Source organism: Vulpes vulpes, chromosome 1 (genome assembly GCF_048418805.1).
Source record: "Vulpes vulpes isolate BD-2025 chromosome 1, VulVul3, whole genome shotgun sequence".
NCBI classification, from domain to species: domain Eukaryota; kingdom Metazoa; phylum Chordata; class Mammalia; order Carnivora; family Canidae; genus Vulpes; species Vulpes vulpes.
Window position 1 is genome coordinate 176,283,981 of NC_132780.1, and position 24,196 is coordinate 176,308,176.

Genomic DNA, 24,196 nt, shown 5'->3' on the forward strand with positions numbered 1-24,196 from the left:
GAACATTGTTTCCTTACCAAATACCTGTGTGAAGACTTTTTACAGTGATCCTTTTGTTATGGATGTCTAACTTAATTGCATTGTGGTTAGAGAATATGATTATGTGGTGGAAATTCTTTGAAATTTGCTAAAACTTGTCCTGTGGCTGAGAACATACTCATCATTTTTAAATGTATAAAATAATGGGTGCATTATATTGTATAAGTCAAAGAGACCAAGCTTGTTAATTTTGTTATCCAAATTTTCCATAGCTTTACTGATTTTTTGTCAGCTTGCCTTGTTAATAATTGAGAGAGATGTATTGAAATTTTCCACTATGATGATAGATAATATCAATTTTTCCTTAAAGTTCTTTCAAATTAAAAAAAAATTTTCTTACTGTGGTCAGAACACTGAACATGAAATGTACCCTCCTAATAGATTGTTTCAGTATACAATACAGCATTTATTGTTAACTATAGGCACAGATCTCTAGAACTTATTCATCTTACATAACTGAAACATTATACCTCTTGGTTAACCACTCCCTATTTCTCCTTCCTTCTGGGCTCCTGGCAACCACTTTTCCACTTTGCTTCTATCAGTTTGACTATTTTAGATACCTCACAATAAATGGAATCATGCAGTATTTGTCCTTCTGTGACTAGCTTATTTCATTCACATAATATCCTCCAGGTTTAGTTATGTCATCACATATGGCAGGATTTCCTTCGTTTTAAAGGCTGAATAATATTACATTATATATATATATATATATATATATATATATATATATGTATATGACATTTTCTTCATCTATTCATTTATCAATGGACATTAAGGTTGCTTCAAGGATGCCACAATGAACATAGGAATCCTACCTCTTTGAGATCCTAATTTCAACTATTTTGGATAAATACCCAGAAGTGGATTGCTGATCATATGATAGTTCTATTTTTAATTTTTTGAGGACCTCTTTTATATAATTTTCCATAGTAGCTATACCATTTTCATTCCTACCAACAGTGTATAAGGATTTTGGTTTTTCACATTCTTGCCAACACTTGTTGTCTTTTTTTAAATATAACTATCAACAGGTGTGAGGCTATGTCTCATCTGATTTCAGTTTGCATTTCCCTAATGATTAATGACATGGAGCATCTTTGCATATAACTGATGGCCATTTGCATGTCTTCTCTTGAGAAATGTCTGTTCAGGTCTTTAACTCATTTTTAATACTTTTTTTCTTGGTATTGAATTTTAGGAGTTCCTTACATATTTTGTAAATTAACCCATTATAAGATATATGACGTGTAAGTATTTTCTCCCATTCTGTAAGTTACCTTTTCATTCTGTCAGTTATTTCCTTTACTACGTAGAAGATTTTCAATTTGATGTAGTCCCACTTACCTATTTTTGCTTTGGTTGTATGTGTTTTTGATGCCAATATCCATGAAATCATTGCCAAGACCAATGTCATGAAGCTTTTCCCCACATTTTCTTATTGAGGTTTTATAGTTTCAGATCTTACATTTAATCTTATAATCCACTTTGAATTGACTTTTGTGTATGGTATATGGGTCCAGTTTCATTCTTTTGCATGCCAATATCCAGTTTTCAACACCATTTGTTGAAGAGACTACCCTTTCTCATTGTGTATTCTTCACACTCTTGTTGAAATTAGTTGACTATATATGTGTGGATTTATTTCTGGACTCTCCATTCTGTTCCCATTGGTCTTTATGTCTGTGTTTATGCCAGTAAATACTGTTTTATTTACTGTAGCTTTGTAATCAGTAAGTATTTTGACTCCAGCTTTCTTCTAATTGTTTTGACTATTTGGGGGTTCTTTCCGGTCCCCTGTGAGTTATAGAATTGGTTTTTTTATTTCTATAAAAATGCCATTGGAATTCTGATAGAGATTACATTGAATCTGTAGATCATTTTGTGGGTAATATGGACATTTTAACAATATTGTCTTCCAATCAGTGTACATGAGACATCTTTCTATTTGTGTCTTCTTTGATTCCTTTCATCATGTTTTGTAGTAAGTCTTTTATCTCCTTACTTAAGTTCATTCCTAAGTATTTTATTCTTTTTGACACTATTGTAAATGGGATTGTTTCCCTAATTTCCTTTTCAGATAATTCATTGTTAGTATATAGAAATGCACCTGATTTCCGTGTGTTGATTTTGAATCCTGCAGTTTTACTGAATTTGTTTATTACTTCTAACAGTTTGTGTGTGTGTGTGTGTGTGTGTGTGTGTGTAGTCTTTAGGAAACCTATATATAAAACCATGTCATCTGCAAAGAGGGACAATTTTACTTTTTCCTTTCCATTTGGATGCATTTTTTTCTTGCCTAATTGTCATGGGTAAGACTTCCACTGTTATGTTGAATAGAAGTGATGAGAATGCGAAACCTTGCCTCATTCTTGATATTTGAAGAAAAGCTTTCAGTTTTTTACTATTTAGTATGAGGTTAGCTGTGGGCTTTTCGTATATAGACTTTATTATATTGAAGTAATTTCGTACTTCTTGTTATTGATCTATTCAGGCTTCCCAGTTCTTCTTGATTCAGCCTTGGCAGGCTTTATATTTCTAGGAATTTATCCATTTCTCCTAGGTTATTCAGTTACTTGACATATAATTGTTTATTATAGTTTCTTATGATCCTTTTTGTTTCTGTGGCATCTGTTATAATGTCTCCTCTTTCATTTCTGACTTTATTTGTTTGAAACGTCTTTTTTGCCCTAGTCTGGTTAAAGATTTATCAATTTTATTTATCTTTGCAAAACACCAACTCCTACTTTTATTGATTTAAAAAATGTTTTTGTTCTATATTTGATTTATTTCTGCTCTAACCTTTATTATTTCCTTCGTTTTCCTCACTTTAAGCTTAGTTTGTTCTTTTTTATCTAGTTCCTTGAGGTATATAGTTTTGTTGTGTATTTGAGATCTTTCTCTTTTTTTCTATGTAGGAATTTATTGCTATGAACTTCCTTTACAATTGTTTATGCTGCATCCCAAAAGTTTTGAAATGTTGTTTTGTTTTCACTTGTCTCAGTTTTCTAATTTCTCTTTTGATTTCTTCTTTAACCCATTGGCTATTCAAAAAGCATATTGTTTAATTTCTGCATATTTGTCAATTTTCCAGTGTTCCTTCTGGTATTGATTTCTAGTTTCATTTCATTATAGTCAGAAAAGGTACTTGATATGATTTCAGTCTTAAATTTGTTAACACTTATTTTGTGACCTAACACATGTCTATGCTAGAGAATGTTCCATATGTACCTGGGAAGAATGTATTTGCTGCTACTATTAGGTGAAATGTTCCATATATGCCCCTTAGGTTCATTTGGGATATGGTGTTGTTCAAGTTCACTGTTTATTTGTTAATTTTCTGTCTTGTTGTTCTCTCCATTATCAAAAGTAGGGTATTGTAAAGTCTCCTACTTCATTATTATATTCCTCTCTATTTCTCCCTTCAGATCTGTCAATTTTTGCTTTATACGTTAGGTATCTGATATTGGGTACAATTATATTCATAATTGTTATATTCTCCTAGTGAATTTACCCTTTTATCATTATTTTATGTCCTTCTTTATCTCTTGTGACAGTTTTTGACTTAAAGTCTGTTTTGTCTGATATAAGTATAGCCATGCTGGCTCTCTTTTAGCTACCATTTACACAGAATATTTTTTCATCTCTTCAATTTCAGCCTATTTGTGTCCTTAAATCCAAAGTGAGTCTCTTTTAAATAGCATATAGTTGGATCTTATTTTTTTAAATCCACTCAGCCACTCTACGTCTTTAGTCATAAGCAGCAGCCTTTTTCAGAAATCATGCACACCACTCTACCATCTATTCTTAAATTAAGAAAGTTTAAAGTTAATTCATTCTTACTATCATCTTGACAAATATATAGACGTTAAAGCAATTTATACTTAGAACATAGACTTATAACACTACTCCCTTTGAATTTATATGCAATTTTTATCAATTTTTTTAATTTTGGAGAAACGATCTTGAAGGCAGCCCGGATGGCTCAGCGGTTTAGCGCCACCCTTACCCCAGGGCCTGATCCTGAGGTAAAATCATATAAGATTTTTAACTCCACAGATTAGAGAGCATAATTATTAGCATTATCATTTTATATAGACAACATTAGTTTATATATACCAATATATTTACTGGTTTCTTTGTCCACTATTTCTTCTTGAATCTCAGACCTTTCTGGTAATATTTTCTTTTGTCTCAAAATGCACCTTCATTTAGGCTTACTTAGACTGAGTTCAAACCCTGGAGCTGTTATTTACTAACAGTGTGACCTTGGACCTTAACCTCACTGTAAAATGTGGATAATGATAGTGACTACAACAGGGGATTATTTTGAGGATGAATTTGCTAATAAATATGAGGAACCTGGCATATAGAAAATGCTATATAAATGTTAAGTATATTTTTGAAGTTTAAAAGTTCCTTTACTGAAAGTCTGCTAGTAATAGCTTTCTCAGTTTTTGTTTGTCTGGAAATATATTTATTTCACATTAGCATTTTTCAAAGATTTTATTTATTTATTCATGAGAGACACACAGAGAGAGCCAGAGACATAGGCAGAGGGAGAAGCAGGCTCCCCCCAGGGAGCCTGATGTGGGACTCGATTCCAGAACTCCAGGATCACAATTTGTGCAAAGGCAGACACTCAACCACTTAGCCACCCAGGCACCCCAACATTAATTTTTGAAAGATAGTTATCTTGAGAGATAATTTAGTTGAGTACACAATTCACTTTAAAGGTAAATTACACTGTCACTGGCTTCCATTATTCCTGTTAAGAAGGGTGCTTTGTCCAGCTGTCATTCTCTTTTAAATGGTTTATCATATTTATCTCTTCTTTCAGGTTACTTATAAGACTATTTTTCTTTGATATTTGTGTTAGTCAGAGTTCTCCAGAGAATCCAGAACCATATATACAAAATAGGAATTGGCTCACATGATTATGGAGGCTGAGAAGTCCCACAATCTGCCATCTGCAAGCTGGAGAACCAGGAAATCTAGTGGTATAATTCAGTCTGAGTCCAACAGCCTGAGAACCAGGGGGTGGAGGGTGGTAACGGTCTAAGTCCCGGCCCAAATTTTAAGGCTTACCAACTAAGATCACAAATGTCTGAGGACAAAAGAAAATAGATGTCCCAGCTCAAATGGAGATAGTGATTAGCCCTTCCTCCATCTTTTTGATCTATTCAGGTCCTCAATGGATTGGATGATGTCCAACCACCCTGAGGAGGACCATCTGCTTTACTTAGTTCATGAATTCAAATGGTAATTTCTTCAAGAAATATCTTCACAGATATACTCAGAAGTAATGTTTTTACCAGTTATCTGGACATACTTTAACCTAGTTAAGTTGACACATAAAATTAATCATCACAACATGCCACACTTTCATTACAATGCTTATAGGTATGGATTTATTTATTTATCAATCATACCTTCTCTTTTTGTGGATTCATGTCTTTCATCAAATTTGGATATTTCTCCAACATTATTACTTCAAACATTGCCTGTTTTCTTTGACCTCTGTTCTCTCTCTCTGTGAGATTCTAATTAGATGTAAGTTAGACCTTCATATTCTACTTCACCCTCTTCTAAGGTCTTGGCTTCATATGGAAATCTTGGGTGCTGCCCTCTCACCTCAGAAGATGTCAAAGTTTCAGCCCTCAGCTATAAGTGTATATCCTTCATGTATAAATGTATATGTCATATGTGTGTGTGTGTGTGTGTGTGTGTGTGTGTGTGTTTTCCTTCAACCTATGCTATGTAACTGGTATTTTTTTTGTAGTTTTCAGTATGGAAGGAGAGTACAAAGTGCAAGATATAATTGGTTTACTATACAATGCCCTAACCATAGCTCAGGCTCTCATAATTTCAGAATGAATTTAACTAGTGTTAAATTACACAACAAAATTTTATTCAGCTGAGCTTTAAATAGTTTTTAGTCTATCCTTATATAATAATAAACATCCTTAGATAGTAATAATAAATATCCTTAGATACTAATAAATCTTAAGATGATTTATTGCTGTTCACTGACTTTCATTTTGCAGTGTCAAAATCCTTTTTTTTTAAGATTTTATGTATTTGTTCATGAGAGACATATATATAGAGAGAGAGAGGCAGAGTCACAGGCAGAGGGAGAAGCAGGCTCCATGCAGGGAGCCCGACATGGGACTCCATCCCAGGCCTCAGGATCAGGCCCTGGGGTAAGGGTGGCGCTAAACCGCTAAGCCATCCGGGCTGCCCTCAAGATCGTTTCTCCAAAATGTTGACTATCTATAGTATTTCCAGAAGACCTGGAAATTAAAAAAAAAAAAAAATAAGAAATTGCAATCATCACTAAAATGTCAGCTTCACCCACCAGAATTCAAGTTCTATGAGTGCAGAGTTCTGTAAGTTTTGTTCATCTTTTTCATCCCAACACCCAGAATAGTATCCAATATATTCTCAATAATATTTATTGAATTAATGAATTAATACATTCTATTTGGAGTTAATTCCTTATTTTGAGATTATAGAGAGATATGACATGTTGCTCTTATTTCACCATACAACTACACATAAGTTTCAAAGGTCAGAAACATTTTTGTATGACTCTTCTTGTTTAACCCTAATATACTAATCTACTCTAATGATCATGAAGAACTGGTGTTCTTATGGATCACTGTTGCAGAGGAATATTTCACAGAGTTATGCATGTTTTTCTAAATGAGTATGATCTAGGAATCATGAAATCCCTCTTATGGCATTTCATTCTTGATCCTGGTTTTATTTATTTACTGTTACTCTTTGTATTGCAAGTCAAATCTGTTGCTCTTGAGTCTCTTCTAAAGCAATGTGAAAAATGGAGTGCTGCTTCCACATGTTGTTGACACTGATAATATTTCAGTGTCTGGGATTTGGTCCATCAGCTTTGTCTCCTGTGCTCAAGATTGCTGTGCCCTGGAGTGTGTCAGGCAAATTTTCCTCAGCCTATATTGTAACTGGTACTTTTTGCAGTTTTATGTTTGCAAGGAGATGGCAAGTAGCAGTAGAATGATAGCTTGACAATGTTCAAGCCTGCTTTGCTTTGTCAAAGATACATGTTTGGAAAAACTGACATATCTGACCGGATATCACTTACCCAATCAAAAAGGTCCACATAACAGTATTTATTGTTTCTAGAAGAAATGGAAAATAAAGGGCACTTTTGTTGTATTACTTATTTATTTAATAACCTTAAGGATGGCCATTGAAAATTATATATTCCCCAAACCTTTTATCAATTACAATCTTGAAATAATCATCTATTTTAAGAACTGAGATAGATCCAAAAGTTAATTAGATGGAGCCTCTGGCCTTGAAGATCTTACAGTATAGCAGGGAAAATAGACATGGATACATAAACTTATATGCAATAGAAGTCCTAGAATTGGGTATAGAATGTAATGGAAACACAGAAGAAAGAATTAACTAACTCTTTCTGAAGTAGTAAGAGAAAATTAGGAAAGGTCTCACGAGAATGAGATTTGATGTTGACCATGAAGAATAAAAGGCAGTTTAACAGATATTCTAGCCATAGAAAACACCTTACATAAGGCTCAGAAGTATAAATAAGGGTGATATGTCTCCCAAATAGAAGATTTGGAGTACCTAAAGAAAGGAGTGTGGAAGCAAGGGAGAAGATAAGGCTAAAAAGGGGATTTGGGGAACTTTTCTTAAAAGGTATTGTACATTGGTCTTAAGAATTTTGGACTTGGGATCCCTGGGTGGCTCAGTGGTTTAGCACCTGCTTTTGGCCCAGGGTGTGATCCTGGAGTCCCTGCAGAAGCCTGCTTCACCCTCTGCTTGTGTCTCCTCCTCTCTCTCTCTCTCTCTTTCTCATGAATAAATAAATAAAATCTTTAAAAAAAAGAATTTTGGACTTAAGGACTTACCAGATTCATTATATGATAGGCTGAAGACATAGAGACCAGTTAGAATGCTTTGGGGAAAGCTTTGAAGGAGCAATATAGCAAGGGCATCAGCTAGGACACTGGCCTTCAGCAGAGGTCAAAACCTCAAAAGCCTTGAAGGCTCTGCAGGTAGCTTGAATGAGTAAAAGTTTGGGTAGGAGATAACCAAAGGTTATGGGTACTACAAAGACCAACCAAAAGACTACCCAAAGACATTCAAATTCAATGTAAAAAGTAACAACTTTTTGTTGGTCAAATAAAGCTCATCCACAATGCAGATTTGACCTGCAGTTGTCAGTTTGCCATCCCATGGTCAACATAGAGTGGTCTATTTATTCTCCTTTTGATTTTTTTTTTTTGTTTTTTTTTTGTTTTTTGTTTTTTTTTTTTTTTGTAGAGGGAGCTACCCTGATCTCAGGTAGATTGTATTGTGGTCAGTTATTCTGAAAGGTGAGGATTTTATTACTTTCTGAATTCTGCCTCTTGCTGAAACTCACTTCCTTTTGTTCCACTTCCTTGGCAGCCAGAGATCAGTTGGGTTTTTCCTTCCATTTTTGAAGTTTTTTGTATTCTTTACTTTCTAATTCAGAGAACATTTTGTTTACAATCAATACAGTACATGAAATTATAATAATAACTACAACTGAGATTTGCATAGTACTTCGTAGTTAAAATACACTTTGTCCCCTTCTTTTAAGATAAATGAAGCAGATTTTTCAGATAAGAAATCCAAGATTTTTTTTAAGTGACACACCCACGTCATATGGCTGGAATAGTGGAAATGGGACTTTGGTCTACTCTCACAAATTGGTTTGCTCTTTCCTTGACACCATCATGCCTTGCATGGCCTATTTGCAAGTTGGATGATTCATCTGCATATTTGTTCTTTCCAAGTACAGAGATAAAGACTATTGACTCAGGACTTAGAAAACAATGACATTTAAATAAAAATGACACTTTGGAACTTAAAAACATTAAATTAATTTCTTCTTTAAACCCACAATTTATTGAGCTGACAGTGTGTTAAAATAATGAATATTTAAAAGTTTGATTATTTTTTAATATGGAAATTTCTTTCAGTGACTACTTTAAAAACTCTTGAACTCTGAACTCACTCAGTCGTTCAATCCATCAAAAACTTTTTTTTTCCTTTCTTTTACCAGATATTGTACTAGGAATACAAGGAATAAAACATGGTTACTGGCAGCAACTCAGGCTGCAGGTTATTTCTGACTCATTCCCTGCAGGATTCTGTTGGTATCTTCTGAAGCCTCTTTCCCTTTATTTCTTTAACCCTGACTCAGATGCCCCTCTGAATTAAGGGTCTGGGCAGAAACTCACACCAATATCTGATAGAACCTAACTCAAGTTTTACTTAATTGTAAGCAAAACCTGAGAAGTATATAGCACCCCCTAAATGATGGGTAAAGAGAATATTATATTGTCTACAAATGTATTTTTAAGCCAAAGAAAAATAGGGAGGGGGGTAACCCAACTCAGAGAACTGCAATTTTCAGTAAACTGCTCTGGAAAATATCTGATTTTTAATCTTCTCATTAAGATTCAAGAGGGAATTGCATTTATATAACTTGAATAAACAATTATGAAAATCTGAAATAATGAAGGATTGCTTGAATTTGAAAAACACGACTGCCAAGTTTAAAAGAGATGGAAATAGCAAAAGAAGGAAAATATCAGTGAATAGAATTTGCAAAACTCTCTCAGAACACAGAAAAAAATGGACAAAAAGATTAAAGTTATGAGAAAGATAATTTAAAACTGGGGAAAAGATCAGTGAGATCCCACTAAGGAATATAGAATTCCCAAAGGAAAAAATAGAATAGATGGACCAGAAACAAAGATCAAAGAGTTGAGAAGAATAATTGGATGATCCGAAGAAACTGAATCTAGAAATCTAAATATTTAAAGCATGAATAATATTCCCAGGCAAATGTCATAACAAAACATCGATACTCAATAATATTTGGTCATTTTCAGTTATTAAGGATATATTGAAAACCCTAGCATTTTTAGCACTCCCACTCTCCTCCCTACTTTCTTCCACAAAATAAAACCAACAACAACCCATCAAGTTATTTATTGTGTTAGTTGTGGTCCCTTCAGGAAACAGGAACTACTGATAGTTCAGTGAAGAGATTTTAATAAAGGCATTAACAGAGAGGGTTCAAGGTGCAAAAAAAGAAGGTTAGGTACCCAGAAATTAGTAGCAATGGGAAATTGTTGATACCCTTGGGCTGAAGGAGCAAGGAGAGAAAGTGGAATTAGCAGAATCCAATAAACTGGAACCTGGAAAGAGGGGCCCTGTGTGGGCTCCAAAATTGCAAAGGGACACACTACTACCAGAGATGCTGCACTGAGCAGGAGGGAATGTAGAAAATGTAACTTTGACCTCTCTCTCCCCTCCTACCCTCTGATTTCCTGCTGGTACCTCTCATTGGTCAAATTCAACCAGGAGCCAGTCAACCAGAGTGCCAACATAGGCAGAAAAGAACTGTCAGTCTCCTAGTGGTCAGTGGATCTGGAAGGTGAGATAGGGATGTGGATAAGAAGAATCATTGGTATATTTAGCAAGGATCAAATAACTAGTTCAATTAGGAAATATCTAGTTAGCTTCAAGGGGAAAATGACTATTTTATGTGAATTTTAATTCCAGTAACTTTGTTCAGGTGTGAATGAAATGAAAAAAATAATCAAGGATAAGCACCAACTTAGAGAACCTTCTGGGGGGATTCAGTGAATACAAGACAGACTTAGTCTCTGCTTCCAGAGAGTTTATAGTCATGTTAAAATCAATTTGTAATAAACAATGCCATGTGTTGAGAGGAAAGCTTCTCTACCAACTTAGGTTAGACTGGTCAGGGGCCTGCAAATTAACCAAAATAGAATTATTAACAGGAGAAAAATACTACATACGTAGGAGTACCCTACCTATAGAGATAGTAGCTCTTGGGGTAAAGGTTTTTGTATCAGTTTAACAAAGGCTAGAAGGGTGGGTGACTCTTAAAGGTTTCAAAGGATGGAAGGTCCTGATGGGACTTGTTTGCAAAAAAAAATTTTTTTTAACACAAGGTCAGTGCATCTCTGAGTGACTTGTGGTGGAGGGAGATTTATGGCAGCTGACTCTCATAAAGTTCTGTTCCAGTTAGATAAGGGAAGTTCAGGTAGGAATTCCTTTTGCATCTTTCGTATGTCATATGCATTCACTCTGAAGTAATCTCAATACTAGTTTGATGGGTTGCTGGTCTCCCACTTGGCTACGGAAGTAGAAGCCCAGAGTACGATGGGAAGCACAGGGTACTATGGGAACACCTTGAAGGGGAGCAACCTGGTCAAGGATGACCAGGGAGTATCTTGATCTTAGTTGACACTTCAGGTCTTAGTTGAGACAGAAGGATGAGTAAATGTTAATGAAGCAAAGCAGCTTAGAAAAAAATACAATCAAGTTGGCACTTAGTAGGTGTTAAGTAACCATGATACAAAAGTTAATTTAAGTCATCTAAAAGTCCTCAGAAGGTTTTCATAGATAACTGTTTAGTCTGTGTGGACTGTTAGAACAAAATACTGGAGACTAGTTGGTTTATAAACATCAAATATTTCTTTCTCATAGTTCTGGAGGCTGGGAAATCCAAGGTCATGACACCAGCAGATTTGGTATCTGGTGAGAACCTATTCCTCAGAAGACCATCTTTTCTCTGTAATCTCACATTGCAGAAGGGGTAAGCTAACTCTCTAGGGTATCTATTTTTTTTTTCATTTTTTATTTTTTGTAAATTTATTTTTTATTGGTGTTCAATTTACCAACATATAGAATAACACCCAGTGCTCATCCCATCAAGTGCCCCCCTCAGTGCTCATCACCCAGTCACCCCCACCCCCCGCCCACCTCCTCTTCTCCCACCCCTAGTTCGTTTCCCAGAGTTAGGAGTCTTCATGTTCTGTCTCCCTTTCTGATATTTCCCACTCATTTGTTCTCCTTTCCCCTTTATTCCCTGTCACTATTTTTTATATTCCCCAAATGAATGAGACCATATAATGTTTGTCCTTCTCTGATTGACTTACTTCACTCAGCATAATACCCTCCAGTTCCATCCACATCAAAGCAAATGGTGGGTATTTGTCGTTTCTAATGGCTGAGTAATATTCCATTGCATACCTAAACCACATCTTCTTTATCCATTCATCTTTCGATGGACACCGAGGCTCCTTCCACAGTTTGGCTATTGTGGACATCGCTGCTATAAACATCGGGGTGCAGGTGTCCCGGTGTTTCACTGCATCTGTATCTTTGGGGTAAATCCCCAGCAGTGCAATTGCTGGGTCGTAGGGCAGATTTATTTTTAACTCTTTGAGGAACCTCCACACAGTTTTCCAGAGTGGCTGCACCAGTTCACATTCCCACCAACAGTGCAGGAGGGTTCCCCTTTCTCCACATCCTCTCCAACATTTGTGGTTTCCTGCCTTGTTAATTTTCCCCATTCTCACTGGTATGAGGTGGTATCTCATTGTGGTTTTGATTTGTATTTCCCTGATGGCAAGTGATGCAGAGCATTTTCTCATGTTCTTGTTGGCCATGTCTACATCTTCCTCTGTGAGATTTCTGTTCATGTCTTTTGCCCATTTCATGACTGGATTGTTTCTTGGGTGTTGAGTTTAATAAGTTCTTTATAGATCTTGGAAACTAGCCCTTTATCTGATACGTCATTTGCAAATATCTTCTCCCATTCTGTAGGTTGTCTTTTAGTTTTGTTAACTGTTTCTTTTGCTGTGCAAAAGCTTCTTATCTTCATGAAGTCCCAATAGTTCATTTTTGCTTTTGTTTCTCTTGCCTTCATGGATGTATCTTGCAATCTAGGGTATCTCTTTAAATGGGTGCTGATATCAGTCTTGGGGATTCCACCCTCATGACCTTATCACCTAAAAAGGCCCCACCACCTAATAGCATCACATTGAGCATTAGGTTTTAACATATGACTTTTGGGGAGAAGCAAACATTCAGGCCACAGTTAGGAACTGATGTTACATCTACATTTAAAAAGAATTTACTGATCACCCATTAAAGAGCTGACACCGGGGAAAATACATTCAATCTCATGCTTTTGGATGAGCAATACCAGAGGAAAGCAAGTAAGCCTAATACCAAAGTTTGTCCAGAGCTGTGTGTTCAAGGCAGCATGGAAGAGCGCAGGTGCTGGGAGGTTCCCCATCATCTCACTTAGTGGCTGGCAAGAGGTTTGCTTTAGGTTTGCTAAATTTGGCCCCCAAATCATCTTGTCCTCAAAATTTGGTGTCATGTTTACAGGGACTCTAAATAAAGTGGTAAATTTCATTTTAATATCATCCTTGTCAATGAGGATCTACTCCTGAAAATGTGTCAGCAAGTTGACAATACTAACTCTACTATCTCCACTTTTTCTTCTCTTTTCACCACTGAGATTTATCCCAGTTTAAGAGAAGTACTGCAGCTAACAGTAAGTTTTCCAGAAATTTGAATAAGTGAAGTTACTAGGAGGATGTCTTGTCAAAAAGATTTTTTTTTTTAAAAAAAAACTATTTATTCAAATGAAGAAAGCATAAAAAGTGTATCATGTATTGGCACACATTTTGGTAGACATTTTTAATTCTTTAAGGGACATACAAATTTAAAAAGCACAAAAAAAGCAAAGAATCACAGAAATGTACTTGGTAATAAACTATATATAACCTGAAAATCAGACCAGTAGTTAATTAGAACTGTTCAAAGTTCTTTCACTCGTGGAAGACCAAGACTTTTATTAGATTTTTAATTAAATTTATAATTAATACTCTGCATATCATGTATGAAGGCATGTTTACACAGTGTAATTTTAATCATTATTATATTACTTCTCAAAAAAATAAGCAAAGTATAAGAGGTTTCCATGTTCAATATACAGAATCTTATCTCTCACACACTGTCACTTCTGTGGGAAAACAGAAACTGGTTGGATAAGAAATACGCTGATTTTGCTTATTTTTAAATTATGAAGGTAGTGTGAGCTTTTGGTAGCTCTGAAAATAGAGTAATCTTTAATGAAACATATGCATGAAGGGAGCCATTAAGACATATTTTATCTTCTTTATCTAGGCTTGTGATAAAATGTTCCCTACTGATGAAAAAGAAGAAAAAGTGCTGTGAATTGAAGAGCTGAGCTCTCTCTGTCAAGGGACTAATGATTCTTGCGTTAAAATGTAAATGGGGCAGTCTTGAGTGCTTTAAAATTTGTGAGGAAAGACTGGAATTGTCATTATGGTGTCATTACTGTGGCTCCCCACAGGAGTGATTATAAAGATGGGGGTGGGGGTGGGAGTATGAACTGAACCTCAAAGTGCCAGGAGGCTTCCTGCAGAGTTGAGCCCCATCAGGAGTCTGCCAGGACCACGAGGATTGGGGGATTCTGAAGAAAGCAAGTAAAGAAGACCAAGGGAATACATTCCAGAAGGTCAGCCTGGAGAGACAGAGAAGACTGGGATAGAGGCCCATGGCCACCGGCCGCATAGGTATGGATGGGAGTGAAAAGACTATGCTTTAGGGGACAACCAAACTGGATCAGTCTAGGGCTCAATCTGAGAAGGATTTTATTCTTCCAGAAGCAGAAAAGGGCTCAAAGGCAGTAAATTGTCCTTGGACTGGGAAGTAAAAATGTAATGAACCAAAGTAGAGGTCCATGCCCTTCTGAAACTATGAAACTCCTCCCCTCTCCCCCTCAAAACAAAACAACAAAAAAAAGCGCACAACAACAAGCCACTGACCTAGAAATGAAATGATAAAACTTAAGTAGGGAGTTCGTATGATCTGAAAAAAAAGTGTCAACAAGACTACCTGAAAGCATTTATTGTTTCAGATTTGTGCTAAGAGATTTGATTAACTCACGATTATATTTGTGATCTGCCCCTCCACCCCCTGCTGTTTATTCCTAAATTCCTTTACACTGAAGTAAAATTTAATTGTGCATTTGAAATGAGTCTGTGTTAAACTAATGGATGGGATGAAAGGAAGGCTTGTCTTCTGAGGAGAAATGGAAATCCATAGCTTAAAAATTAGACTTTTAATCAATTCTTGCACCCCTCTGTCTCCTCTTTCCACCCCCAACCCCCTAGACCAGGTGTGGTGCTAACAGAAGCCAGGTTTTTCCTATCAAATTGCACCACCCACACACATTCCTTTAATCTTTGCCTGTAAGATTCATTTTCCATATCATATAGAGCCTTCTCCTTCTGTCCACATTCTATTTAATGTGGAGTAACAAAACCTGGGTACCACATATGAGCAAGATGTCATTCTCAGTGTGGCATTTGCTGTCCATGTCAGGTTGGGTTTGCCAGGCAGCTTGCAGCCCAGGCATCTACAAGCTGCTCTTTGCACAAGGTTAGATGTATACCCCCTTCTAGGGAGGTAAGTAGCAATAGAAGCCACATAGAAATGGAAATGGTGGGCCCTGAACTTGGTGACTGGGCTTGTTTTAGATCGGTTAAGGATTTATTCATCATCTAGCTGGAGGGGAAATGTGTACGTGTTCTCGATAGTTATGAGTTAAATGCCAAAATATAGGCACACATTGCTGGCAGTCCTTTTAATGATAGGATGAAAAGCTTTCAGAGATGAGAAGGTAATGGTGGGGAGCAAGGCTGTGACAAAAATAGAGACTTCATAATTTGTCTCTCCTCCACACTCCTGAATTAGAATGTATGGGAAATTGACTCTGGGGTAAAGCTATTTCTGCTCTCCTCTGCTCTCATCCATTTGAAAATGGATGAAAATGCATTGTACAGATGAAAATGCTGAAAAATTATAAACCCAGAAATCTTAAGTACCATGATGTAACAAAATATAAAAGAAATGAACAGGGATGTCTAAAAAATATTTTACTTAATACAAGTCTGATATAACTAGGAAATTTAATAAGGCTGGAAATTAATCAACCTATTATTCTGGAAACAGAACAAGTTAGGCTAAGGATGTGTAGTAGATAATGTAGAAAAGAGGACTTTTTCCCCTCTCTGGAAATACTGTTATTCAAAATAAGTTTTCAAACTTTTAAATATGAAAATTAATATGAGAATTTTATGTATAGATATCTCTCATAGAGTAAGAATTTATAACAAAAACTTAAAATACTTCCTGAATTTTATATTTTTTACAAAGGCTATTGACTTAAATATATTTTCAGTTGCATCATGCTTTTCCAAAATCATTTTATTGTGTATGCACACTTTCTCCATTTCATATTTTTACAAAATATAATTATATACTTGTTTTTGTCTTCAAGATGATTTTAAAATAATTTTATATTATGATCAATTCTACTGTTTGTAAATTCATTTGTAAGATTTTGAATATGCCTTTCAACTGAACAGTTTATTTATTTATTTATTTATTTATTTAAGATTTTATTTAATTATTCATGGAAAACATACAGAGAGAGGCAGAGACAAGAGAGCAGGCTCTATGCAAGGAGCCCGATATGGAATTTGATCCCGGAACTCCGGGATCACACCCTGAGCCAAAGGCAGGTGCTCAACCGCTGAGCCACCCAGGCATCCCTGAACAGTTAATTATATCAGAAGAACAATTTTTCAAGTGGAATCTTTTCTCATACATTATCTCCCACTATTATAGTCAGAAGTTTGAAAGTTTTTAATAATGTAATTCCAAAAGTATACGTTAAAATATCTGTTCCAAAAGGCAGATAGCTTGAGAAAAATAGATAAAAAGCATTTAACATACTTGCTTATATTATTAAAATAAATATATATTTTGTACACTAGCTCTATCTACTGAAAAGACCTCAAAACAGTGACAAACCCAATAGCAAAGAACACTTCTAGTACCCAGATTGTGTCTCTAATTAACCATTTTCCAACAAAATGAACCAAGACTTAAAAGAGAAATGGTTGACTTAAGGTCCAGGGCAAGAGGAGTTTGGCATATCATATATGAAAGCTGGGAAGTGGTTAAAGTCTGTTGGAGTCATATCTACAAAGCCAGGAAGCCAACTCGAAGTGGCCTCCACCCACTCATGCAAATATGGGATCACTGGATTATCAGATATATGAGATGTTTGAAATGAAATCCATCAAATATATTTAAATTTCAAGTTCATAATAACATAAATAAAACCTCATGGGTCAATGTGGAAAAGAATCAATTCATTTTTAAAACTGGTAAATAAGGGGAAAAATATTGAACCTGAATCCCATCACCATCTGCATATAGCTACCAAATTACAGGAAATACTTAGAAGAATGTGTTAAACTATCTCACGGGGATGCAGTTAGCAGATCCAGAAACTCTATAGGGCAAACAAATAAACCAAAGCTCTTTTTAATAAATAAATTGCAAGGAAAAAATAAGAAGAGAGGCACCAGTAAAATAAATAATTGAGGCATCAACCAATTGCAGTGCACGGTCGTTATTTGATGCTGATTCAAATGAATGATTTTAAAATTTGGGGTTAAAAGGAAGATTTGAACACTAACAAGTTATTTGGTGACAGTAAGGAATTACTGTTCATTTGTTTAGATGTGATATGGTATTACATATTACACTTTTCAAAAAGAGGTCTTATCTTTTAGAATTATATATTTACAGATAAACTTTGCTTCAAAGCAATCCAGATGGCCAGCAGAGATTGGAGACGTGAGTGGGAATATAGATGAAACAGGTTTGACCATGAGCTGGTGATAGTTGAAGCTGGGTGCTTGTCCCTGAAGAATCACTATTTTACTTTCTTTGCTCCTGCATATGTTTGAAATTTTCCATAATTAGAAGTTCAGCAAGTATTTTAAAGAGTTTCTAATACCTTTTTTTTTTGCCTATGTAAATTAAAGTAAAAAGAGGGGAAAAACCCATGACCAACTAAGAAGATCTCAAAGAGAGATGACTCAGAAATCTTACTTCTTTTAATTAGTAAAGTCAAAGCTGAACTCTATTTCTGAAACTTTTCTTCCTCTGCCAAGACTTCTGTCAGTCATTGTCAACCTGAGGAGTTAGAGAAGGTATGCACTTCTGCACTTCTCCAAAGGGAGGTAAGCTCTGTTGCAATAGCAAGCTGTGCTGCTGAGACATGAAACAAACTCTTTTATTCTCAAAAGTCTCTCAGGATGTTCTTAATAGTAAGGACAATAAGTTAATAATGTATGTGTACTTAATAAATGTCCATTTATTTAAAAGCCTCCAGAAGAAAATTTTCAGAAGGAAATGTAAATAAGTATGAAAACTGAACTTCAAATTTCAAAATATCATAAAGGAAAATTTTATCTATTTATTTATTCATATATCTAACCACAAACTTTCTTTGCATTCCTATCTTTTGGTAAACAAGATAAAATCTTTGTCCTCAAGGAATTCAAAGTCTTAAAATGAAAAACAAATCAATGATTACAATTTACGGTTATAAATATTATAATAGTGTCTGCTTTTTCACCCTTCTGCCTTAGCACCTAGCAATATGTGGCATGAAGAGAATCTAAGTAAATATTTTATGGATGGGTAGGTGGATGAATGGTGTTATGGAGGGATGTGGTGCAAGATAAAATAGGAGAGATAGATAAAGGTCAGCCTGAAGAAATGCCAGGAATACCTTGCTGGAAAAAGAATCTTTGTTTTGAAGAGTAGGGCTTGTTTGTTTTTAACACACATTATCTTTTTAGAGAAGTTTAACATTCACAAAAAATTGAGCAGAAGGCACAGGATTTCCCATATACTCCCTGCCTCTACATGTGCACAGCCTCCCCTTTATCAATATCCAGAGGGTACATTTATCACAATTGATGAACTTCCATCATTAAGAACTACCCAGAGTTCTTAGTTTACATTAGAGTTAACTCTTGGCATTATACATTCTTTGAGTTTTGGCAAGTGTATAATGGCATGTATCTACCATTATAGTATCATACAGAGTTCACGCATACGTTGAAGATACTGCAGGTTCAGTTCCAAACCACCACAATAAGCAAATATCACAATAAAATGAGTCAAATGAATTTTTTGGTTTCCCAATGCATATAACATTATGTTTACCCTATACTATCATTTATTCAGTATGCAGTAGCATTACATCTTTAAAAAAACAGTGTATATGCTTTAATTAAAAATACTTTATTGCTTAAAAAAATGCTAACCATCATCTAGCTTTCAGTGAGTCATAATCCTTTTGCTGGTGGAGGATCCTGCCTTGATGTTGGTGGCTGCTGACTGATCAGAGTGGTGGTTGCTGAGTTTTGGGGTGGCTGGGCAATTTCTTAAAATAAAACAATAATGGAGTTGGCTGCACTGATTGACTCTTCCTTTCATGAACAATTTCTATCACATGCTGTTTGATAGCCATTTTACTGGCAGTAAAACTTCTTTCATAATTGGAGTCAATCGTTTAAAACCCTGCCACTGTTTTATTAACTAAAGTTATATAATATCCTAAATCCATGCTATCATTTCAACAGTTTTCACAGCATCTTCAAGGAGTAGATTCCATCTTAAGAAACCATTCTCTTCACTCATCTGTAAGAAGTAGTTCCTCATCCCTTCAAGTTTGATCATGAGGTTGTAGCAATTCAGTCCCATCTCCAGGCTCCAGTTCTAATTCTAGCTCTCTTGCTCTCTCACCACATCTGCACTTACTTCCTCCACTGAAGTTTTGAACCTCTCAAAGTCATCCATGAGGGTTGGCATCAATTTCTTCCAAACTCATATTAATGTGATATTTAAACCTCTTCCCAGAAGTCATGAATGTTCTTAATGGCATGTAGAATGGTGAATTTTTTCCAGAAGGTTTTCAGTTTACTTTGCCCAGATCCATCATAGGAATCACTATTTATGGAAGCTATAGGCTTACAAAATCTATTTCTTAAATGATAATACTTGAAAGTCAAAATTACTCCTTGATCCATGGGCTACAGAATGAATGTTGTATTAGCAGGCATGAAAGTAACATAAATTTCATTGTACATCTTTATGAGAGCTTTTAGGTGACCAGGTGTATTGTTAATGAGCCGTAATATTTGGAGAGGTATTATTTTTTCTGAGCAGTAGGTCTTACAACTGGGTTAAAATATTTAGTAAAGCATATTGTAAATAGATGTATTGCAATTTGGGCTTTTTTGTTCCATTTGTACAGCACAAGCAGAATAGATTTAATAGTTTTAATCCTTAAGGGCCCTAGAATTTTCAGAATGGTAAATGAGCTTTGGCCTCAACTTTTAGTCACCAGCTGCATTAGCACCTAACAAGACAGTCAGCCAGTCCTTTGAAGCTTTGAAGCCAGGCACTGACTTCCCTTCTTTAGTTGTGAAAGTCCTAGAATGACAAATTCTTCCAACATAAGACTATTTAATCTGCATTGAAAATCTGTTGTTTAGGGATGCCTGGCTGGCTCAGCGGTTGAGCATCTGCTTTCGGCTCAGAGTGTGATCCTGGAGTCCTGGAATCGAGTCCCACATTGGGCTCCCTGCATGGAGCCTGCCTCTTCCTCTGCCTATGTCTCTGCCTGCCTCTCTCTCTGTGTCTCTCATGAATGAATAAATAAAATCTTTAATTAAAAAAAAGAAAGAAAATCTGTTGTTAGTATAGTTACCATCATTAAGCACCTGAGATAGATCTTAAGGATAACTTGCTGCAGCTTCTCCATCAGTATTTGCTTCCCCTTAAACTTCATGAACCATTGATCTATGCATCTGTTTTTGTGCCAGTACCACACTGTCTTGATGATCACAGCTTTGTAGTACAACCTGAAATCTGGCATTGTGATGCCCCCGCTATGGTTTTCTTTTTTAATATTCCCCTAGCTATTTGGGATCTTTTCTGATTCCACACAAATCTTAAGATGAATTGTTCCAATTCTTTGAAGAAAGTCCATGGTATTTTGATAGGGATTGCATCACATGTGTAAATCTCCCTGGTAGCATTGACATTTTCACAATATTAATTCTTCCAATCCATGAGCATGGAATATTTTTCCATCTCTGTGTCTTCCTCATTTTGTTTCAGAAGTGTTCTGTAGTTTTTAGGGTATAGATCCTTTACCTCTTTGGTTAGGTTTATTCCTAGATATCTTATGTTTTTGACTGCAATTGTAAATGGGATTGACTCCTTAATTTCTCTTTCTTCAGTCTCATTATAAGTGTATAGAAGTGCCACTGATTTCTGGGCATTGATTTTATATCCTGCCACTCTGCCAAATTGCTGTATGAGTTCTAGCAATCTTGGGGTGGTCTTTTGGGTTTTCTATGTACAGTATCATGTCATCTGCAAAGAGGGAGACTTTGACTTATTTTTTGCCAATTTGAATGCATTTTATTTCTTTTTGTTGCCAGATTGCTGAGGCTAGGACTTCTAGTACTATGTTGAATAGCAGTGGTGAGAATGGACATCCTTGTCATGTTCCTGATCTTAGGGGAAAGGATCCCAGTGTTTCCCCACTGAGAATGATATTTGCTGTGGGCTTTTCGTAGATGGCTTTTAAGATACTGAGGAATATCCCCTCTATCCCTACACTCTGAAGAGATCCATCCAGGAATGGATGCTGTATTTTGTCAAATGCTTTCTCTGCATCTATTGAGAGGATCATATGGTTCTTGTTTTTTCTCTTGTTGATATGATCTATCATATAGATTGCTTTATGAGTGTTGAACCAGCCTTGCATCCCAGGGATAAATCCCAATTGGTCATGGTGAATAATCTTCATAATGTATTGTTGGATCCTATTGGCTAGTATCTTGTTGAGAATTTCTGCATCTGTGTTCATCAGGGATATTGGTCTATAATTCTCCTTTTTGGGGGGTCTTTGGGTGGTTTTAGAATTAAGGTGATGCTGGACTCCTAGAACGAGTTTGGAAGTACTCCATCTCTTTCCATCTTTCAGAACAGCTTTAGTAGAATAGGTATTGTTTCTTCTTTAAACATTTGATAGAATTCCCCTGGGAAGCCATCTGGCCCTGGACTTTTGTGTCTTGGGAGGTTTTTGATGACTGTTTCAATTTCCTCCCTGGTTACTTGCCTGTTCAAGTTTTCTATTTCTTCTTCTTCTTCTTCCAGTTTTAGTAGTTTATGGTTTTCTAGAAATGCATCCATTTCTTCTAGATCACCCAATTTATTGGCATATAGCTGCTCATGATATGTTTTTAAAATCGTTTGTATTTCCTTGGTATTAGTGGTGGTTTCTTCTTTTTCTTTTGTGATTTTATTAATTTGAGTCTTTTCTCTTTTGTTTTTAATAAGGCTGGCTAATGGTTTATCTATCACAGAAAAGAGAATCCAGGAGTGGCCCCTCAACTCTATGGTCAACTAATATTTGACAAAGCAGGAAAGACTATCCACTGGAAAAAGGACAGTCTCTTCAATTAATGCTGCTGGGAAAACTGGGCAGCCACATGCAGAAGAATGAAACTAGACCATTCTCTTATACCATACACAAAGATAAACTCAAAATGGATGAAAGATATCAATGTAAGACAAGAATCCATCAAAATCCTAGAGGAGAACACAGGCAACACCCTTTCTGAACTTGGCCACAGCAACTTTTTGCAAGATACATCTATGAAGGCAAGGGAAACAAAAACAGAAATGAATTATTGGGACTTCATCAAGATAAAAAGCTTCTACACAGCAAAAGAAACAGTTAACAAAACTAAAAGACAACCTACAGAATGGGAGAAGATATGTGCAAATGACCTATCAGATAAAGGGCTAGTTTCCAAGATCTATAAAGCACTTATTAAACTCAACACCCAAGAAACAAACAACCCAATCATGAAATGGGCAAAAGATATGAACAGAAATCTCACAGAGGAAGACATAGACATGGCCAACAAGCACATGAGAAAATGCTCTGCATCACTGGCCGTCAGGGAAATACAAATCAAAACCACAATGAGATACCACCTCACACTAATGAGAATGGTGAAAATTAACAAGACAGGAAACAAATGTTGGAGAGGATGTGGAGAAAGGGGGACCCTCTTACACTGTTGGTGGGAATGTGAACTGGTGCAGCCACTCTGGAAAACTGTGTGGAGGTTCCTCAAAGAGTTAAAAATAGATCTGCCCTCCAACCCAGCAATTGCACTGCTGGGGATTTACCCCAAAGATACAGATGCAGTGAAACGCCAAGACACCTGCACCCCGATGTTTATAGCAGCAATGTCTACAATAGCCAAACTATTGGAAGGAGCCTCGGTGTCTGGAAGGAGCCTCGGTGTCCATCGAAAGATGAATGGATAAAGAAGATGTGGTTTATGTATACAATGGAATATTACTCAGCCATGAGAAACGACAAATATCCACCATTTGCTTCCACATGGATGGAACTGAAGGGTGTTATGCTGAGTGAAAAAAGTCAATCGAAGGACAAACATTATATGGTCTCATTCATTTGGGGAATATAAAAAATAGTGAAAGGGAATAAAGGGGAAAGGAGAGAAAATGAGTGAAAATATCAGTGAGGGTGACAGAACATGAGAGACTCCTAACTCTGGGAAACAAACAAGTGGTAGTGGAAAGGGAGGTGGGCAGGGGAATGGGTGACTGGGTGATGGACACTGAAGGGGGGCACTTGATGGGATGAGCACTGGGTGATATGCTATATGTTGGCAAATTTAACTCCAGTAAAAAAAAAAAAAACCTTTATGAACCATCCTCTGCTGGTTTCAAACTTTTCTTGTGCAGCTTCCTCACCTCTCTCAGCCTTCATAGAATTGAAGAGAGTTTGAACCTTACTCTGGATTAGCTTTTGGGTCAAGGGGATGGTGTGGATGGTTTGATGTTCTATTCGGACCACTAGAATTTCTGCATATTAGCAATAAGGCTATTTCACTTTCTTATCAGTCATGTGTTCATTGGAGTAGCACTTTTAATTTCCTTCCAAAGCTTTTCTTAGCATCCACAACTTGACTAACTGACACAAGCGGTCCAGCTTTTGGCCTATCTTGGCTTTCCATAAGCCTTTCTCACTAAGCTTAATCATTTCTAGCTTTTGATTTCAGGTGAAAACATGTGACTCTTTCTTATACTTGAACACTTAGGGGCCATTGTAGGGTTATTAATTGGCTTAATTTCAATATTATGTCTCAGGCAATAAGGAGGCCTGAAGAGAGGCAGAGAGAAGGGGGACCAGCCAGTTGGTGGAGCAATCAGAACACTCACGACATTCATCGATTAATTTCACTGTCTTATATGGGAGCAGTCCATGGCA

General features: G+C 36.1%; 1 long non-coding RNA gene across 2 annotated transcripts in view; it reads left to right on the top strand.

The window, feature by feature from the left end:
• The window catches only part of LOC112908383 (uncharacterized), a 37,022-nt gene extending 13,611 nt beyond the window's left edge, over positions 1 to 23,411 (top strand). Inside the window, exons 4-5 of one of the 2 annotated variants that reach the window (XR_011997063.1) lie at positions 11,602 to 11,710; positions 22,225 to 23,411. This is a non-coding gene — a long non-coding RNA (uncharacterized lncRNA). Of the gene's footprint in view, positions 1 to 11,601; positions 11,711 to 14,097; positions 14,511 to 22,224 lie in introns of those variants that run through there. The other variant, XR_003232916.2, reaches the window with a different exon arrangement.
• Positions 23,412 to 24,196: the final 785 nt, after the last annotated feature.